General features: G+C 38.5%; 1 non-coding gene across 1 annotated transcript; it reads right to left on the bottom strand.

The window, feature by feature from the left end:
- Positions 1–4066: 4066 nt before the first annotated feature.
- Positions 4067–4173, bottom strand: LOC140858237 (small nucleolar RNA R71). The gene has a single exon (XR_012141805.1). It is a non-coding gene; the product is annotated as a small nucleolar RNA R71 (small nucleolar RNA).
- Positions 4174–17890: the final 13717 nt, after the last annotated feature.

Here is a 17890-nt window from a genome sequence, read left to right as displayed (position 1 = left end):
CCTGAATCATCATGAGAGCCTTATAGCTCTCCAGATAGTCGATCGAATCAGTGGAGCCATCATATAGCTCCATCTGTAGCATCTTGAATCAAGAGAAAATTGGTTCATTCAGGATGCACTGAGAGAGAGGCTGAGCAGTATGAAAGTCGTAGTCATTGGAGGACTTCCGACCTTCCATCTGAAGTCGGATAAATCGACGATCGATCTTTTTGAATTTACGTTCGTGGTCATCAAGTCACCGTTGCTGAGAAACTCTAGGGATAGAATCCCCTAAGAAGCTTGAAGATGGAGAAGCAGAAGGTGTCCGCGGTCATTTTCTTTTCCTGATACTATGTGCACGAGAAGGAGAGGGAAAGCATCGCGAATGATGGGTGGCACGATGGGAGTGTCGAGAACGTGGCTATCCGTCTCGATGAGAGTGTCGAGACAGTCGCCACTCTGGAGAAGAGGAAGGTGAATGTCATGGAGGATGGCGGCTGTGCCTAGATAGCACGGAATGAGCCACCGACGGTGGCTGCTGCTGCTGCGTTTGTTGCTGTTGGAGGCTCTGAACCACCTCCATTAATACTTTCATTTGCTACATGAGTGCAGCAATTTGTATGTCTGTTGTAACCACAGGACATGAAGAACTGGATTCTGCCACTGGAGGTGGGGGAGGAACATCTTTCCAATGAAAAGACTGCCTCGCTGACCCTGTCAAGTGTTGAGCTCTGATTTTTGGCATGATTGTTTATATTCTTACTCCTACTTGGCACGCCAATCTGTTACGATAAATCTCCTATCGTCTGTCGTCGGTGAAGAGCATCTACAAATCAAAGTCCTCACAAACCGAAATTGTATCCGACAGAAATCCTCCGATGCTTAATGATTTATGTCACAAATTGACATAAAAAGTATCAATTAATATCTAAATTATCTAACTTTATTAGAAAATTGATACTTGTTATTATATTTTGTAGAAGAAGAGGTCATCAATAGAAAGAACAAGGAAAAAAGATTTTAACGGCGTAAATTTTACGCAAAACGGAGTTAAATTGACCCAGGAATTGAAGAATGAAGAAAGAAGACTCAATTGGGTCAAACCCGAGTCAAATCAGGTCAAAATTAGTCAAAAATCAACTGATTTGGTGATCTGGTTAGCCGCCTGGTCCACAGCAACAGGTGCTTGGACCATGGACCTATCGGCGCACCATAAACCAGCCAATCAGCGAGTCTCGGCTCACCGCAATGCATCGCGAGCCCGATCCACGCGCGCGGTCCAAGGCTCATGAGGAGAGAGAAGAAGGTCCGAAGGGCAACCTGGTAACTTCACATCACTCGATGGTCCGATCTTCTCTGATCAAGATCCAACGCTCCATATTTTTGCACCATCGGACGGCCACCATCGCAGCCAGTCAAAATCCAACCGTAATCAAGGCAATTACAAGAATCAATAAACATTAGGACAACACGGGATCCTTCTGCAGCGCGATCCAACGGATGAAATCTTCCAGCGCCTTGATCGGACGGTCCGTGATGCATCCGACCTGATCCCATCTTTGCAGCGCGATCCAACGGCAGCGCTTCACCCAGATCGTGATCCGACGGCCCAGAATCACTTCCGACTTAATTTATTAGATGAATTGGGTCCTTTAGATGAAGATCGAACGGCTGAAATAATTTCTAGAGTTTCTTGATGGATTTAAGTGCTTTTTGAGCGAGATTTGAGCCCTTAAACCCTCCTAACAGCCCTCTAAAACCTCTTAATCCCACATCTAAAGTTTTGAAAATTTTATAACCCTCAAATGCCTATAAAAAGCCCCCAAAGGCCCTTGTTTTAAGGAGGGGGGCCTTCCGATCAAGCTTGTAACCCTAGATAGTGGGGTTTTTAGCTTTCTTCTAAAGCCTCGAGCTTTAAAATTTTTGTAATAATTTTTTTTTTATATAAAATCTTATTTTTATGCAATTTTATCTCTTTACATTATGCAATTTATTTTTCTTGCAATTAGGATAGTTTAATTTATGCAATTTAATTTTATGCAATTAGGTTAGTTTAAATTATGCAGTTTAAATTTATGCAATTAGGATAGTTTAATTTATAAAATTAGGGTAGTTTATTTTTCTGCATTTAAATTTTGCAAGTAGATTTAGATCATGTCTAGCTAAGCATCCCTTCTAGGGTTTGCGATGAAGCTAGATCATGAGTAGAGGTTTTACATAGGGTTCTTTCTTTTTCTTAGGGTTTCTTTTTCTTCCTCTTTTGCCAAGAATTTTTGATGAACTACAGTTGGGTCAGAGTCCCTTCATAGTTCATGCTTGATTCAGTGCATAGGAGGAGAAAATCCTAAGGGATCCTAGTTACTACTCCCCTGTAAAGAATCTTGATGGGTTATCGTTGGGCCTTAGTCCCTTCATAATCTATGCTTGGGAAAGACAAGAGGAGTAGTCGTTAGGATCAATAAGAAAAATTCTAAGTAGAATTCCCTAATCTAGATCTAGTGGATTCAAAAATCCTAGATCCTTAGTCTTATTGTCTTTAGCAAACAACTTTCGATTTTCGATTGTCGTTAAAGCTCGCTTGAGCATAGATTTGAAAATCATTTTTAAACCAAGTCTCTGTGGGATCGACCCGTACTCGCTGGTCGTGCTACTCTGTACACTGTGCGCTTGCAGTTTTATTTACAAATTTTAAGATTTGCACATCAAGTTTTTGGCGCTGTTGCCGGGGATTTGGCATTTTAAATTATTTTCAAATATTTATTCTTCGTGCTTTATAACTCTCTTTCTTTTTTCTTTAGGTTTCTAGATTTAGTTGATGATTGCTGGAAAACTCAGGTACGCTTCTAATTTTTTTTTTTTATTTTTAGTTAATTACTTTTTTTTTAGACCTAATCATTTGAATTTACTTAATCACAAAAAAAAATAATAAAAAAAAAACAAAACAAAAGATATTTCATAATCGTGAAGTAAAATATCAAAATAAAAAAAAATTCTAAATTAAAATCTTTTACATTCTTGGTCATCTTGTTTATTTGCATTTGCATTTTCATAATTAATCTAAGGGCATCAACCCATTAACAAGATAAGGTGGGGATTTCATTACCCTTCCTTAGCCCAAAAATCATCTCCATCATATTGCATTACCTAGACCTTTAATCTTAAAATCAATTAGACGTCAACCTTAAGGAATTCGAGCTCAATAGGACAAGGAACCCTAAGAGTTCTACCAAGTTTGAGTTGTTTGATTAGTTGGTGTCTAGGCAAGTCCCTGAGGGTGGTTTGTTAAATTGGTTCAGTTGCTGGCCTGGCCAACTCGTTTGGTGTCTAGAAAGGCAACGATGAGTGAACCTTCCACCTCTTATACTTACCTGGCTAACTAGTTGATCAATCTCCACTTGGAAGGCTTGAAGGGTCATCTTGGAACAGTTAGGAGCTGTCTAGATTTAGGTTAATCCTAGGATAGATTGAGTTTAATTTATTATTTCACTTGTTTGAAAAATAAAAAAAATTATTAAAATTTAAATTAATTTGGTTACTTTTCTTTAGATTTAGGACTCCTTAGGATCTTTTCTTTAGAACTTTTTCTCTTTTCTTTTTTTTTCTTATACATAAAAATTTTATAAAAAAAAATTATATAAACATCGAGAACCGTACACCTCGTGTGTGGAGAAGAGTGTCAGGTCGTCTAGTTAGAATTGAGTCAATTCCTGTTGTTCCAATGGCTGAACCAATCCAACCCATGATCTTTAAGGATTTGTGTTATCCAGTTGGCTCCATCCAACCATCTTGTATCAGGTTGCCACAACCCACAGCTAACAATTTTGAAATCAAACCTCAAATCATAAATATGCTTCCAAAATTCACAGGATTAGAGGATGCTTATATATTTATTAGAGAATTTGAGGAGGTATGTGCAACCATGAAACTGCAATTAACAGAGGATGAGGTCAAACTTAGATTAATCAACTTTGCCCTTAAGGATAATGCTAAGAAGTGGCTTTATAGTCTGCCAAACCATTCTGTCACTACCTGGGAGGGCTTTGTGAGAATATTTTTGAAAAAATATTTCCCCCATCATAAAACAGCTAGGATTAGGAATGAAATAAATCAATTTTACCAACTAGCTGGTGAATCATTTTGGAAGTACTTTGATCGTTTCAAGAATCTTTTGATCCAATGCCCACACCATAGAATAGAAACTTGGAGACTATGCCAGATCATCTATGAGGGGTTAGATTCAAACTCAAGAACCATGCTAGAGTCCATGTGCCAAGGCCAATTTATGGACAAAGAAACTACTGAAGCTTGACAATTCTTAGAAGACCTAGCCGAGAAAAATTTACAGTGGGAAACAACTAAGGAACCTGATAAAGCTACACCTTCAAGAGGAGGAATGCATCAAATTCAACCAACCCTAGCATCAGAGGCCAAGATTGCAACCTTAACACGTAGATTGGAAGCCTTAGAATTACAGAGACCAGCCAATGTAAATCAAATATCTGCACCCATGTGTAAAGGGTGCAATGCACCAGACCATGTTTTAGAAGAATGTTCCCACTCGAATGAGTGTGCACAGGTGAATGCCACCTATCAAGGACCATTGAACAATCCTTATGCACCCACATATAACCCAGGTTGGAGGAATCACCCGAATTTCTCATGGCCCCAGAATCTTAATGTAGGCAATCCAAATTTCAATCAGTAAAATCTAAGGTCCAACCCAGTGATGAACAACCCGCCAGGCTTCCATGATAATGACAAAAAAATTACCTCTTTAGAGAAAAGCCTAGAAGCCATGATGAAGACACATACCAGCTTTATGCAAATCACGGGTCAACTCATAAATAATAACACCCAAGCTATAGCCCGTCTGAAAATGCAAGTAAGTCAGCTTGCTTCGACCATTAGCGAACGAGAACATGGTAGGTTACCTAGCCAACCTGAGCCAAATCCTAGGAACCAAAATGGTCCACGACCCCAACAAGGAAACCAAGTTAATGGTGTAAATGCCATTCATACCTTAAGATCGAAAAAAAAATAGACAATAAAGTAGTTGCACTTGATGATATAGAGGACTCATCAGTCGAGTCACCTTCTAAAACTACTACCTTTCAACCTCAAGCACCAGAAACTGAAAATTCACCTAGTTCAGTACTTAAAAGTCCTAGAGCTCCTTTTCCAAACAAACTGAAATCCAATAAATCTGAACATTTAGACAAAATTTTAGAGGTATTTAAACAAGTCCAAGTTAATATTCCTCTTTTAGATATAATCCATCAGTTCCAACTTATGTCAAATTTTTAAAAGATCTTTGCACTAGGAAAAGGACCACTAATGTACCAAAGAAAGTATTTTTGGCTGCAAGTGTTAGTTCATACCTATCTAGCCATGTGCCAATTAAATATAAGGATCCTGGAGCTCCAACAATTTCTTGTGTTATTGGAGAAACCAATATAAAAAAAGGCCTTGCTAGATCTAAGAGCTAGTGTAAATATCCTTCCATATTCGGTGTATGAGTAACTAGGATTAGAAAAACTTCAACCTACTGGGATCACATTACAGTTAGCCGATAGATCTCTCAGGATCCCTAAGGAAATGGTCGAGGATATTTTGATAAAGGTTGAAAATTTTATTTTCCCTGTAGATTTTATTATTTTAGAGACTGAGCCAGTTGCGAATCCTAAAGGACATATACCTGTCATTTTAGGAAGACCATTCTTAGCTACGGCCAATGCTGAAATCAATTGTCAAAATGGTCTAATGAAGTTATCCTTTGGGAATATGACCATTGAGCTTAATATTTTTAACTTAGAACAGGAATCCTCTTCTCATGCTGATGTCAATGTAGTCCAAGATGGTATTTATGAATCCATTGACATTAGTGATGATGAAGTCGACCTAGAGTCTAACCCCTGGTTAATCCATGAGTCTGAGGATGTCAATGAAATACTTAAAGAAAATCAGATTAATCAGAAATCGATACTTCCTACTGAACCAATCATTGAGATGGTGAAATCATCACCTAAACCATCGATAGAGGAAGCACCCATTTTAGAACTGAAACCCCTCCCAGAACATCTCAAGTATGCATATCTAGGACCCAAAGAAACTTTGCCTGTAATTATTGCATCAGACCTAGATCCCAAGCAAGAGGAGGAGTTAGTGTCAGTTCTAAAAGCAAATCAAGAAACAATAGATTGGACCATAGCAGATATCAAAAGAATAAGCCCTTCTATAGTTCAACATAGAATATACTTAGAGGAAGAGGCTAAACCAACAAGAGAAGCCCAAAGAAGGCTTAATCCAGCTATGAAGGATGTAGTTAAAAAGGAGATTCTGAAACTCCTAGATAGTGAAATAATTTATCCTATTTTGATAGCTCTTGGGTAAGCCCAGTTCAAGTAGTACCCAAGAAATCTGGGGTAACAGTGGTCCAAAATGATGCAAACGAACTTATTCCAACTAGGATCCAAACGGGATGGAGGGTCTGTATAGACTATAGAAAGTTGAATGCTGTGATAAGGAAAGATCACTTTCCTTTGTCATTTATTGATCAAATGTTGGAAAGACTAGCCGGATAAGAGTTTTACTGTTTTTTTGATGGATACTCCGGTTACAACCAGATCCCCATAGCCGCTGAAGATCAAGAAAAGACTACATTCACCTGTCCATTTGGTACTTTTGCCTATAGACGAATGTCCTTTGGACTATGTAATGCACCGGCAACCTTCCAGAGATGCATGATCAGCATGTTTTCAGATATGATAGAACGATTTCTAAAATTTTTTATGGATGACTTTTCTGTTTTTGGCCTAACCTTCTCCGAGTGTCTGAATCACCTGCAATTAGTTCTAGAACGATGTAAGGAGAAGCACTTAGTTCTCAACTGGGAAAAATGTCAGTTTATGGTCAAACAGGGAATAGTTCTTGGCCATGTCATTTCTAAAAAGGGGATTGAAGTAGACAAGGCCAAAATAGATCTAATTGCAAGTCTTCCACCACCTAAATCTGTGAAAGAAATACGTTCATTTTTAGGTCATGCTGGATTCTATAGAAGGTTTATTGCCAACTTTAGCAAAGTAGCACGTCCACTGACTAATCTTTTGGTAAAGGATACCAAATTTGAATTTACTCATGAGTGCTTGGAATCTTTTGAATTTCTAAAAAAAGCACTTGTATCAGCTCTAATCATTCATCCTCCTGTCTGGTCTGAACCATTTGAATTAATGTGTGATGCGTCTGATCATGTTGTGGGTGCAATCTTAGGTCAACGGATAAATAAGCTGCCTAGAGTGATATATTATGCAAGTAAAACTTTAAATGATGCGCAGCTTAGCTACACCACAACTGAGAAGGAGTTCCTTGCCGTTGTCTTTGCTTTAGAGAAATTTAGATCTTATTTGGTTGGGACCCACACCATTGTTTACACTAATCACTCAGCCATTAGACATCTCCTAGCAAAGAAGGATGCCAAGGTATGCTTAATCAGATGGATTTTGCTCCTTCAAAAATTTGACCTAGAAATTAGGGACAAGAAAGGCACTGAGAACGTTGTAGCAGATCATTTATCCCGAATTCCAGTCGCACCATCTAGTGAACCACCCATCAATGAATCTTTCCCAGATGAGCAACTCATGTCTGTGTCTACTGAATCTTGGTTTGCTGATATTGTAAATTATTTAGCCATAGGTAAGATACCTTCTCATTGGACTAAGCAGGATAAATATAAATTCTTTGCCCAAGTGAAGTATTTCATTTGGGATGATCCTTATCTTTTTAAACAATGTCCTGATCAAATTATTAGAAGGTGTATCCCAGATAACGAAGTCATGAATATTTTATCTTTTTGTCATGATCAAGCATGTGGGGTCACTTCGCGTCTAAGAAAACTGCTGCTAAGATTCTCCAATGTGGTTTTTATTGGCCCAATTTGTTTAAGGATGCTCATGAATATTGTAAAAGTTGTGCTCAATATCAGAAAATGGGTCGAATCACCAAGCGACACATGATGCCACTCAACCCAATCTTGGTAGTTGAAGTTTTGATGTTTGGGGGATCGATTTCATGGGACCATTTTTAAATTCCTTTGGAAATGAATATATTCTAGTAGCAGTTGATTATGTTTCAAAATGGGTAGAAGCAATTGCATGTAGAACACCCGATAGCAAAATGGTCATTAAGTTTCTTAAAGAAAATATTCTCTCCCATTTCGATATTCCTAGGGCAATCATTAGTGATCAGAGAACCCATTTTTGTAACCGACCTTTTGCAACATTGATGAAAAAGTATAATGTCACCCACAAATTGGCCACACCATATCATCCTCAAACTAGTGGGCAAGTTGAAGTGTCAAACCGACAAATCAAACAGATCCTGAAAAAAACTGTTAGTGCCAATAGAAAGGATTGATCTTTGAAATTAATTGATGCACTTTGGGCATACCGAACCGCTTTCAAGACCAATCTAGGAATGTCTCCTTATAGGATTGTGTTTGGTAAACCATGTCACTTGCCTATTGAGATAGAACACAAAGCCATGTGGGCCATCAAACAACTAAATACAAATTTGAACGACGCTGAAAATCATAGGAAGCTTCAGTTGAATGAATTAGAAGAACTTAGAAATGAAGCCTATGAAAATGCAAGGATATACAAGGAACGAACCAAAGCATTTCATGATCAATCAATTATGAGAAAAACTTTCAATATCGGACAAAAGGTGCTCTTATATAACTCTAGATTACATCTGTTTCCAGGAAAGCTTAGGTCTAGATGGACAGGACCATTTTTAGTAAAGGAAGTCTTTTCACACGGAGCTGTTGAGATAGAAAATCCAAGTAATGATGTTATCTTTAAAGTTAATGGTCAACGATTAAAACCATTCTTGGAATTACCTGTCGAGACTGTTGAAGATGCCATGGTTCTTTATGAACCAACTTATTCTGATTAAATTGCTTCGAGGTTTGATCTGGCTGAAGACATAAAACTTAGCGCTTCTGAGAGGCAACCCAGCTTATTTAATTTCTAATGCTTTTTTTGTTTTCAGACAAATAAATTAGATAAACTCCATTGGGGATAATGTCGGTTAAGTTGGGGGGTGTGATTTATGTCACAAATTGACATAAAAAGTATCAATTAATATCTAAATTATCTAACTTTATTAGAAAATTGATACTTGTTATTATATTTTGCAGAAGAAGAGGTCATCAATAGAAAGAAGAAGGAAAGAGGATTCCAACGGTGCAAATTAGAGCTTGAACAAAATCAGGTGTTATCATTTCCTTTTCCTTCCACTATGAGTTATTTCTGCATTTAATATATTAAAAAAAAATTTGAAATAAATTAATCTAGAAAAGAAATAAGAGTAAGTTAGAAAGTATTTGCTAATAAATGTAGTGAGTTACGGAGAAGATTAGCTGGTTAGACTCTTGGTGGCATAGGTCATTTAAAGACTATTAGCACTTCCAATTGCACATGCACACTAACAAGATAAAGTAGGTGTTAATTGTAAGGCCAATTAAAGATTTGAATATTATTTAAATTAGATAATTTTCTCTACATCCCAATTGAAGAAATTTGAATTTAAGGAAAGAGCTACCTGCCTGAAATAAAATGTAAAACACAGAGTAAATGTGGATTGCCCTAAGCCTAGTAACTGGGTCTCTTCACCTAAGTCAAGTGTTGAGATTCGCGTCAAACGGTGGTGGGAAGGCCAGGATGCTCAGCAAAAAAAAAAAAAAAAAATAGTGTGAAAGCTACCTTAGTTCTTTGTTTAATCTGGGGTGTATAGAAAATTAATCAAACTAAGTTATGAAAAATGATACAATTGGCCTGTACACGTTAATACTGAAATACTAAGTTAGTTATCACTCACACAAGTGCTATAAAACTTTAAGTGTACTCTAAGAAAGCTCCTAAGTAGACTGACTACCGATTCTAATTCGAAGCTCATTACTTAGTAATACTAGAAAACTTCTTGAATTTCGATCTTAAATTAATTTGCAAAGGAAGGATTTTTTTGGAATACGATCTTATTTTGGTACATTGCTAAGGGACTAGCAATGATTAAGTTGGGGGTGTGATTTATGTCACAAATTGACATAAAAAGTATCAATTAATATCTAAATTATCTAACTTTATTAGAAAATTGATACTTGTTATTATATTTTGCAGAAGAAGCGGTCATCAATAGAAAGAACAAGGAAAGAGGATTCCAACGACGTAAATTTTACGCAAAACGAAGTTAAATTGATCCAGGAATTGAAGAATGAAGAAAGAAGACTCAATTAGATCAAATCCGAGTCAAATCAGATCAAAATTGATCAAAAATCAACTGATTTGGTGATCTGGTTAGCCGCCTGATCCACAGCAACAGGCGTCTGGACCATGGACCCATCGGCGCACCATAAACCAGTCAATCAGCGAGTCTCGGCTCACTGCAATGCATCGCGAGCCCGATCCACGCACGTGGTCCAGGGCTCATGAGGAGAGAGAAGAAGGTCCGAAGGGCAACCTGGTAACTTCACATCACTCGATGGTCCGATCTTCTCTGATCAAGATCCAACGCTCCATATTTTTGCACCATCGGACGGCCACCATCGCAGCCGGTCAAGATCCAACCGTAATCAAGGCAATTGTAAGAATCAATAAACACTAGGACAACACGGGATCCTTCTACAGCGCGATCCAACGGACGAAATCTTCCAGCACCTTGATCGGACGGTCCGCGATGCATCCGACCTGATCCCATCTCCGCAGTACGATCCAACGGCAGTGCTTCACCCAGATCGTGATCCGACGGCCCAGAATCACTTTCGGCTTGATTTATTAGATGAATTGGGTCCTTTAGATGAAGATCGGATGGCTGAAACAATTTCTAGGGTTTCTTGATGGATTTAAGTACTTTTTGAGTGAGATTTGAGCCCCTAAATCTCCTAACAGCCCTCTAAAACCTCTTAGTCCCACATCTAAAGTTTTGAAAACCTTGTAACCCCCGAATGCCTATAAAAAACCTCCAAAGGCCTTTGTTTTAAGGAGGGGGGGCCTTCCGATCAAGCTTGTAACCCTAGATAGTGGAATTTTTAGCTTTCTTCTCAAGCCTCGAGCTTTGAAATTTTTGTAATAATTTTTTTTTTATATAAAATCTTATTTTTATGCAATTTTATCTCTTTACATTATGCAATTTATTTTTCTTGCAATTAGGATAGTTTAATTTATGCAATTTAATTTTATGCAATTAGGTTAGTTTAAATTATGCAGTTTAAATTTATGCAATTAGGATAGTTTAATTTATGAAATTAGGGTAGTTTATTTTTCTGTATTTAAATTTTGCAAGTAGATTTAGATCATGTCTAGCTAAGCATCCCTTCTAGGGTTTGCGATGAAGCTAGATCATGAGTAGGGGTTTTACATAGGGTTCTTTCTTTTTCATAAGATTTTTTTTTCTTCCTCTTTTGCCAAAAATTTTTGATGAACTACAGTTGGGTCAGAGTCCCTTCATAGTTCATGCTTGATTCAATGCATAGGAGGAGAAAACCCTAAGGGATCCTAGTTACTACTCCCTGTAAAGAATCTTGATGGGTTATCGTTGGGCCTTAGTCCCTTCATAATCTATGCTTGGAAAGATAAGAGGAGTAGTCGTTAGGATCAATAAGAAAAATTCTAGGTAGAATTTTCTAATCTAGATCTAGTGGATTCAAAAACCCTAGATCCTTAGTCTTATTGTCTTTAGCAAACAACTTTCGATTTTCGATTGTCGTTAAAGCTCGCTTGAGCATAGATTTGAAAATTATTTTTAAACCAAGTCTCTGTGGGATCGACCCGTATTCGCTGGTCGTGCTACTCTGCACACTGTGCGCTTGCGATTTTATTTATAAATTTTAAGATTTGCACATCACTTAAGTCAACGGAGAGTAGTGAACAGCAGATGAAGAATATTTGAATTGACAGAGTTTCAACCCAGGATTATCTTGCCCATGCTATTCATTTACTTCCTTTTTATAGATGATTCTGATGTAACCGTCAAGCATGTGGTCTCGCTTTTTATGACGCTAAATTATCGGATCATAATCATAGAGTTAATGGGCTGTTTATGTCCACTAATGACCGTGACACATAGTCGATAACCGTTTATAATGGTTAGATATGTAGGTTTTACACATTCCGACCTTATGTGATCGTGGGAAGATAAGCCGACTATATGTCGATAATAGTAGTACATCGATAGTCGTGAAGATCCGAATGAGCATCAGATGATGACTCTGATATGTCGATGGTCATCAATTGGATATTAACTGAATCATCGTAGTTGTCCATTGTTGGTTGATAATAGCCGACTGTCGGTCAGTTAACTGATTGTTAGTCGGAGTATTGTGTTCATAAGGTCAATGTAGAGTCAGAGTCGAGGGTCGGTTGAATGATCCCAATAGCTCTGAATGTGCCATCTTGCTCCTTAAAACATACAACAATTGATGGTTTTCAATTTTTAATCGATCTCAACATTTCAAAATATAAGAGATCCCCACCTGCATCATTTCAAGCATTGTTGTGTATATATTTATATAGGCCAATGTCATGGAATGCGTTAGCTTTGGGTACTGCAAGGACCTCGATGGTGTCCATACCGCCACTACAAAGTTGAATGCTATATATGCTACATCACCGTGACACTCTTGAAAATTTTCTTGGACACCTTGTCTATTTAGAATGGGTTATGTTGAGACAATCGGATTTGCTCCCTTCGATTCTATATCGACTCCCATATTCAAGATCGGCCTTTGTTCCATACCTATATAAGAAGAGCCAGGAGATCTCAAGAGAGGAGGTTCTGGAAAGGAAGAAACTTTCAGAATTCAACTCTCATGAGAGTCATTTGATCGAAGCAGAGTCATTATAGATGAACCAGAGTCATTTGACCAAAGTAAAGTCATCATGGCTGAACTTGAGTCATCATGGTTGAAGCACCATCTTCATGATGATTGACCATCTTCATGTCATGGCTGACTGACCATCTTTATGTCATGGCCAACTAACCATCTTCATATCATGGCTGACCGACCGTCTTCATGGCCGACCGACCGTCTTCATGGCCGACCGACCGTCTTTATATCATGGCCGACTGACCATCTTTATGTCATGACCGACTGACCATCTTTATGTCATGACCAATTGATCATCTTCATAGCCGACCGACCATCTTCATGTCATGACCAACTGACCATCTTCATGGCCGATCGATTATCTTCATGTCATGGTCGACGAATCATCTTTATGGTCGACTGACCGTCTTCATGGCCGACTGACCATCTTCATAGCCGACTGATCTTGTTAATGTCATGGCCGACTGATCATCTTCATGACCGATTATCAAACGGCCGACTGTCAAATATATAAATACGATACTATAATTATGGATAATAACTATATGCCACGATCATTAGTAGACATAAACTGTCCACTATCTTTATGATTATGGCTCGATAATCGAGATAATTACCTCTTGTGCCATAAAAAGTGAGACCACGTGCTCGACGGTTACATTTGAATCACTTATAAAAGGGAGGTAAATGAACAGCATTGGTAAGATACTTCTAAGTTGATACTCTACTTTTCTAAAATTCTATCTGCTGTTTACCATGCTCCACTGACTTAAGCATCGGAGGATTTTCGTCGAATACAACTTCGATTCGTGCGGACTTCTTTTGCAGGTGCTCTTCTCCGACAACGGACGCAACAAGAGATTGATCGTAATAGATTGGCGTGCCAGGAAGGGACAAAAAATCCAATCATCATGGCAAAAATTCAATTATCATGGTGAAAATGAGAGTCCAGAATATTTTCACCGACTCCGTCCGGCAATCTTTCCATCGAAAAGATCCCCCACCTCCATCAGTAGAGCCCAGTTCTTCGCATCCAATCATCACCATGGATGATTAACAATTCGCTGCCTTCGTACAGTAAGTAAAGATGCTGACAAAGGCAGTCTACATCTTTTAGCAGCAGCAAATACAGCTAATAATCGATGGTGGCACAACCTCGACAACAGTCTTATCGATGGGATGGGCCACACCACTCAGCCCATCACTCTCAATGCACCGATCGCCACCTATTCCCCTCCCCTCCCCCAAAAAAAAAGCTGATAAAAGAAAATGATGATGTTCTTTTCATTCCTCATCCAACAAAGGTTCTACTCCGAGGTGTTCTTTCCAAGAGGATTTTCAGCGTGTGAACAACTACAAGTAGAAGCTCCAGAAGCTAGATTGTCAAATTAAAAAGCTACAAAATGACTAAATGATGAGACTTTGTGGGGTAGATATTTGAAAAACTTCTCCAAACGACGAATCGATCCTGATCGATGATTCAAAAAGTTCCTTCAAATAATGACTATACTCCTCTATAATGGAATGGCTTATGATCATATTCTGGATCAACAGAATAATCTATAACAATATTTCTCTATGGCAGAACAATGCCAACTCGACTCCAATCGGACGGAATATGCTGACTCGACTATGATCGATCGGAACAATATGTCGATTCGACTACGATCGGATGAAACAACATGCTGATTCAATTACGATCGGATGAAACAATATGTCGATTCGACTACGATCGAACGGAACAATATGCCAACTCGACTACAGTCAGACAGAACAATTTCGACTCGACTTCGATCGGAGAGCATGTACCGACTCGACTATGATCGATCAGAACAATATGCTGACTCGACTATGATCAGTCGAAACAACAAACCGACTCAATTACGATCGGACAGAACAATATGCCGACTCGACTACGGTCGGACAGAACAATATGCCGATTCGAATATGATCGATAGGAACAACATATCGATTCGACTACGATCGGATAGAACAATATGCCGACTCGACTATGATCGGACAGAATAATATGCTGATTCGACTACGGTCAGGCAGAATAATATGCCAACTCGACTATGATCGATTGAAACAACATGCCGATTCAACTACAGTCGGATAGAACAATATACTGACTCGACTACGATCGGACAGAACAATATGTCGACTCGACTATGATCAGACGAAACAATATGCCGACTCGTCTATGATCGGGTGGAACAACATGCCAACTCGACTACAGTCGGATGGAATAGTATGCCGACTCGACTATGGTCAGACGGAAGAATATGCCAACTCAACTCCGGTCAGTCAGAAAATATTCAATAATTATCTATGACGAATGATGATCATATTCAAAAAAACAACACAAAGAAAAATTTCTTTCACTACGAACTGAAGGCTACAAATCGGACTAAGGTCCAATAATAAAAAAAAAATTTCATTATCAACTGAAATGATCACAGAATTGGGATACGAAGTCATAGCAGAAGATACGCTGACTCCCATCGTCCAACGCATCAAGCCATCTAGGACTTGAAAGTGGGAGACAACTATTGGGACAATCGGATTTGCTCCCCTTGATTCTATGTCGGCTCTCATATTCAAGATCGGCCTTTGTTCCATACCTATATAGAAAGAGCCAAGAGATCCCAAGAGGAGAGGCTCTGGAAAGGAAGAAACTTTTAGAATTCAGCTCTCATGAGAGTCATCTGACCGAAGCAGAGTCATTATAGCTGAACCAGAGTCATCTGATCCAAGCAGAGTCATCATGGCTGAACTTAAGTCATCATGGCTGAAGCACCATCTTCATGACTGACTGACCATCTTTATGTCATGGCCGACTGACTGTTTTCATGACCGACTACCATCTTCATGGCCGACTGACGATCTTCATGTCATGGCCAACCGACCATCTTCATGTCTTAGTTGACGGACCATCTTCATGTCTTAGTTGAGGGACAATCTTCATGTCATGGCCAATTGATCGTCTTCATGGCCGACCGACTATCTTCATATCATGACCGACTAACCGTCTTCATGGTCGACTGACCGTCTTCATGGCCGATCGATCGTCTTCATGTCATGGCCAACGAACCATCTTCATGGCCGACTGATCATCTTCATAGCCAACTGACCATCTTCATATCATGGCTGACTGACCGTCTTCATGGCTGACTGATCGTCTTCATAGTCTACTGACCATCTTCATGTCATGGCCGACTGATCATGTTCATGACTGACTGTCAAACGACCGACTGCCAAATATATAAATATGATACTATAATCATGGATAATAACTACATGCCATGATCATTAGTGGCCATAAACTACCCACTAACTCCATGATTATGGCTCGATAATCGAGATAAATATCTCTTATTACTATAAAAAATGGGACCACATGCTCGACGGTTACATCTGAATCACTTTAAAATAGAGGTAAATGAATAGCATTGGTAAGATACTTCTGGATTGATACTCTGTCTTTTTAAAAATTCTATCTGCTGTTCATCACTCTTCACTGATTTAAATATTGGAGGATCTCTGTCAGACACAATTTCGATCAATGTAAATTTTTTTTATAAATATTTTTTTTTAACGATAGATGCAGTTGGAGATTGACCATAACAGGTTATATTGAAATGGTTTGGGTTGACGGATCCATTGCAGCTGTAGCAAAATTAAGTGATATGATTAAACTTTCGAAAGAATTCTATCCAAAGCCAATACGTTGGAGCACTCTTTGCTGATGCGCCGATGTTCATATTGTATGATGATGAGGGTCAATCAATCCACACAAATGCAATCACATCACGAGTACTTTAAAGCTTGACCTGCTCAGATGGTAACATAGAACTTTTTTAACTTTCAAATGCAGCACTCTAGAAAGTGAGATATCAAACAGTATCTTCCTTGGAGTTACATTCGAGAACTTGAAGAATTTAGTGGACATTTCCAAATTCTTGACCGGCGACAAGTGATGATGCACTGAAATTATAAAAACAACCCTGCTATTCCACGCCAATGTTGTCATTCCTTTCCAAGTTGGCATATGAATCCTCTGAGGTTGGTGAATGAGTTGGAGTCCAGTTCTAAACCATGGATTCCAGAGCATAGATCAGCCATATCTGATATTCTAGATCCGTTCCAGCTGGAAAAAATCCAAGCCCAAACTCTTTTATTTCAGATGAGTTGGAATGTGCGGCTGGATCCAGGTTGAAAATTACCATCCTCCTCATGACCCTATCCTGGCCCAAGGTGTCACCTAGCCATTATAAAAATATCAAATTGAGACTTAGAACACTAACTTCATTTATATATCTTTCTTACGCACTAATTCATCGATCCGAAAGCTGGGTTTGATCATTTCAGACTAATGAATCATTTCTATAGGATATGAACAGTTACATTTCCTAATCAAAAACAGACACTGATTTCATCGGATGGAAGATTTTTTTTTTTTTTTTTTTTTGACTTCCAGCTAAGCAACGGCGATCTCGGGTTACGACACCTCAAGGGTGATGCAATGGCATTGCGATGCATGCTAACATAGTTAGAAATCATCTAGCTGGTTTTATTGTGTTTGAATCCTCTCTGGCTCACGTTTTGTTGAAACTCAGCTCAAACATGATTGAACTTTTAGGTAAGATCAGCAACTATGAATCAATAAGACCCACTTGAATGGATTTTGGGATGATTTAATCGAAAGAACTTTGATGGAAGATCTGAGCTCAAGTCGAAGAAATATAATTATACATTTAATTTTTTTAATGTGAAAATAGCTTTATCACTTGCTCCAAGTATTTAACCTTACTATTTATCCCAATTGGTACTCTAAATACAAAATTTATTTCAAAAGGTACACCGTGCAAAGGGTGGGGGGCCCTAGAACTTATGACAACTATAAACTATACACCAACGGTTGAAACACCCAAAATATCTGATGTAACTCAGGAAAGCATTCTCAAATCAAAAAAAAAAAAAAACTTGGGAAGTATTCTAGATTTCGTAATAATTTGGGTCCAGAATCCCACA

The sequence above is a fragment of the Elaeis guineensis genome, chromosome 5 (genome assembly GCF_000442705.2).
Source record: "Elaeis guineensis isolate ETL-2024a chromosome 5, EG11, whole genome shotgun sequence".
NCBI lineage: Eukaryota > Viridiplantae > Streptophyta > Magnoliopsida > Arecales > Arecaceae > Elaeis > Elaeis guineensis.
The sequence above is the reverse complement of the archived record's forward strand: the minus strand, read 5'-3'. Positions and strand labels throughout refer to the sequence as shown.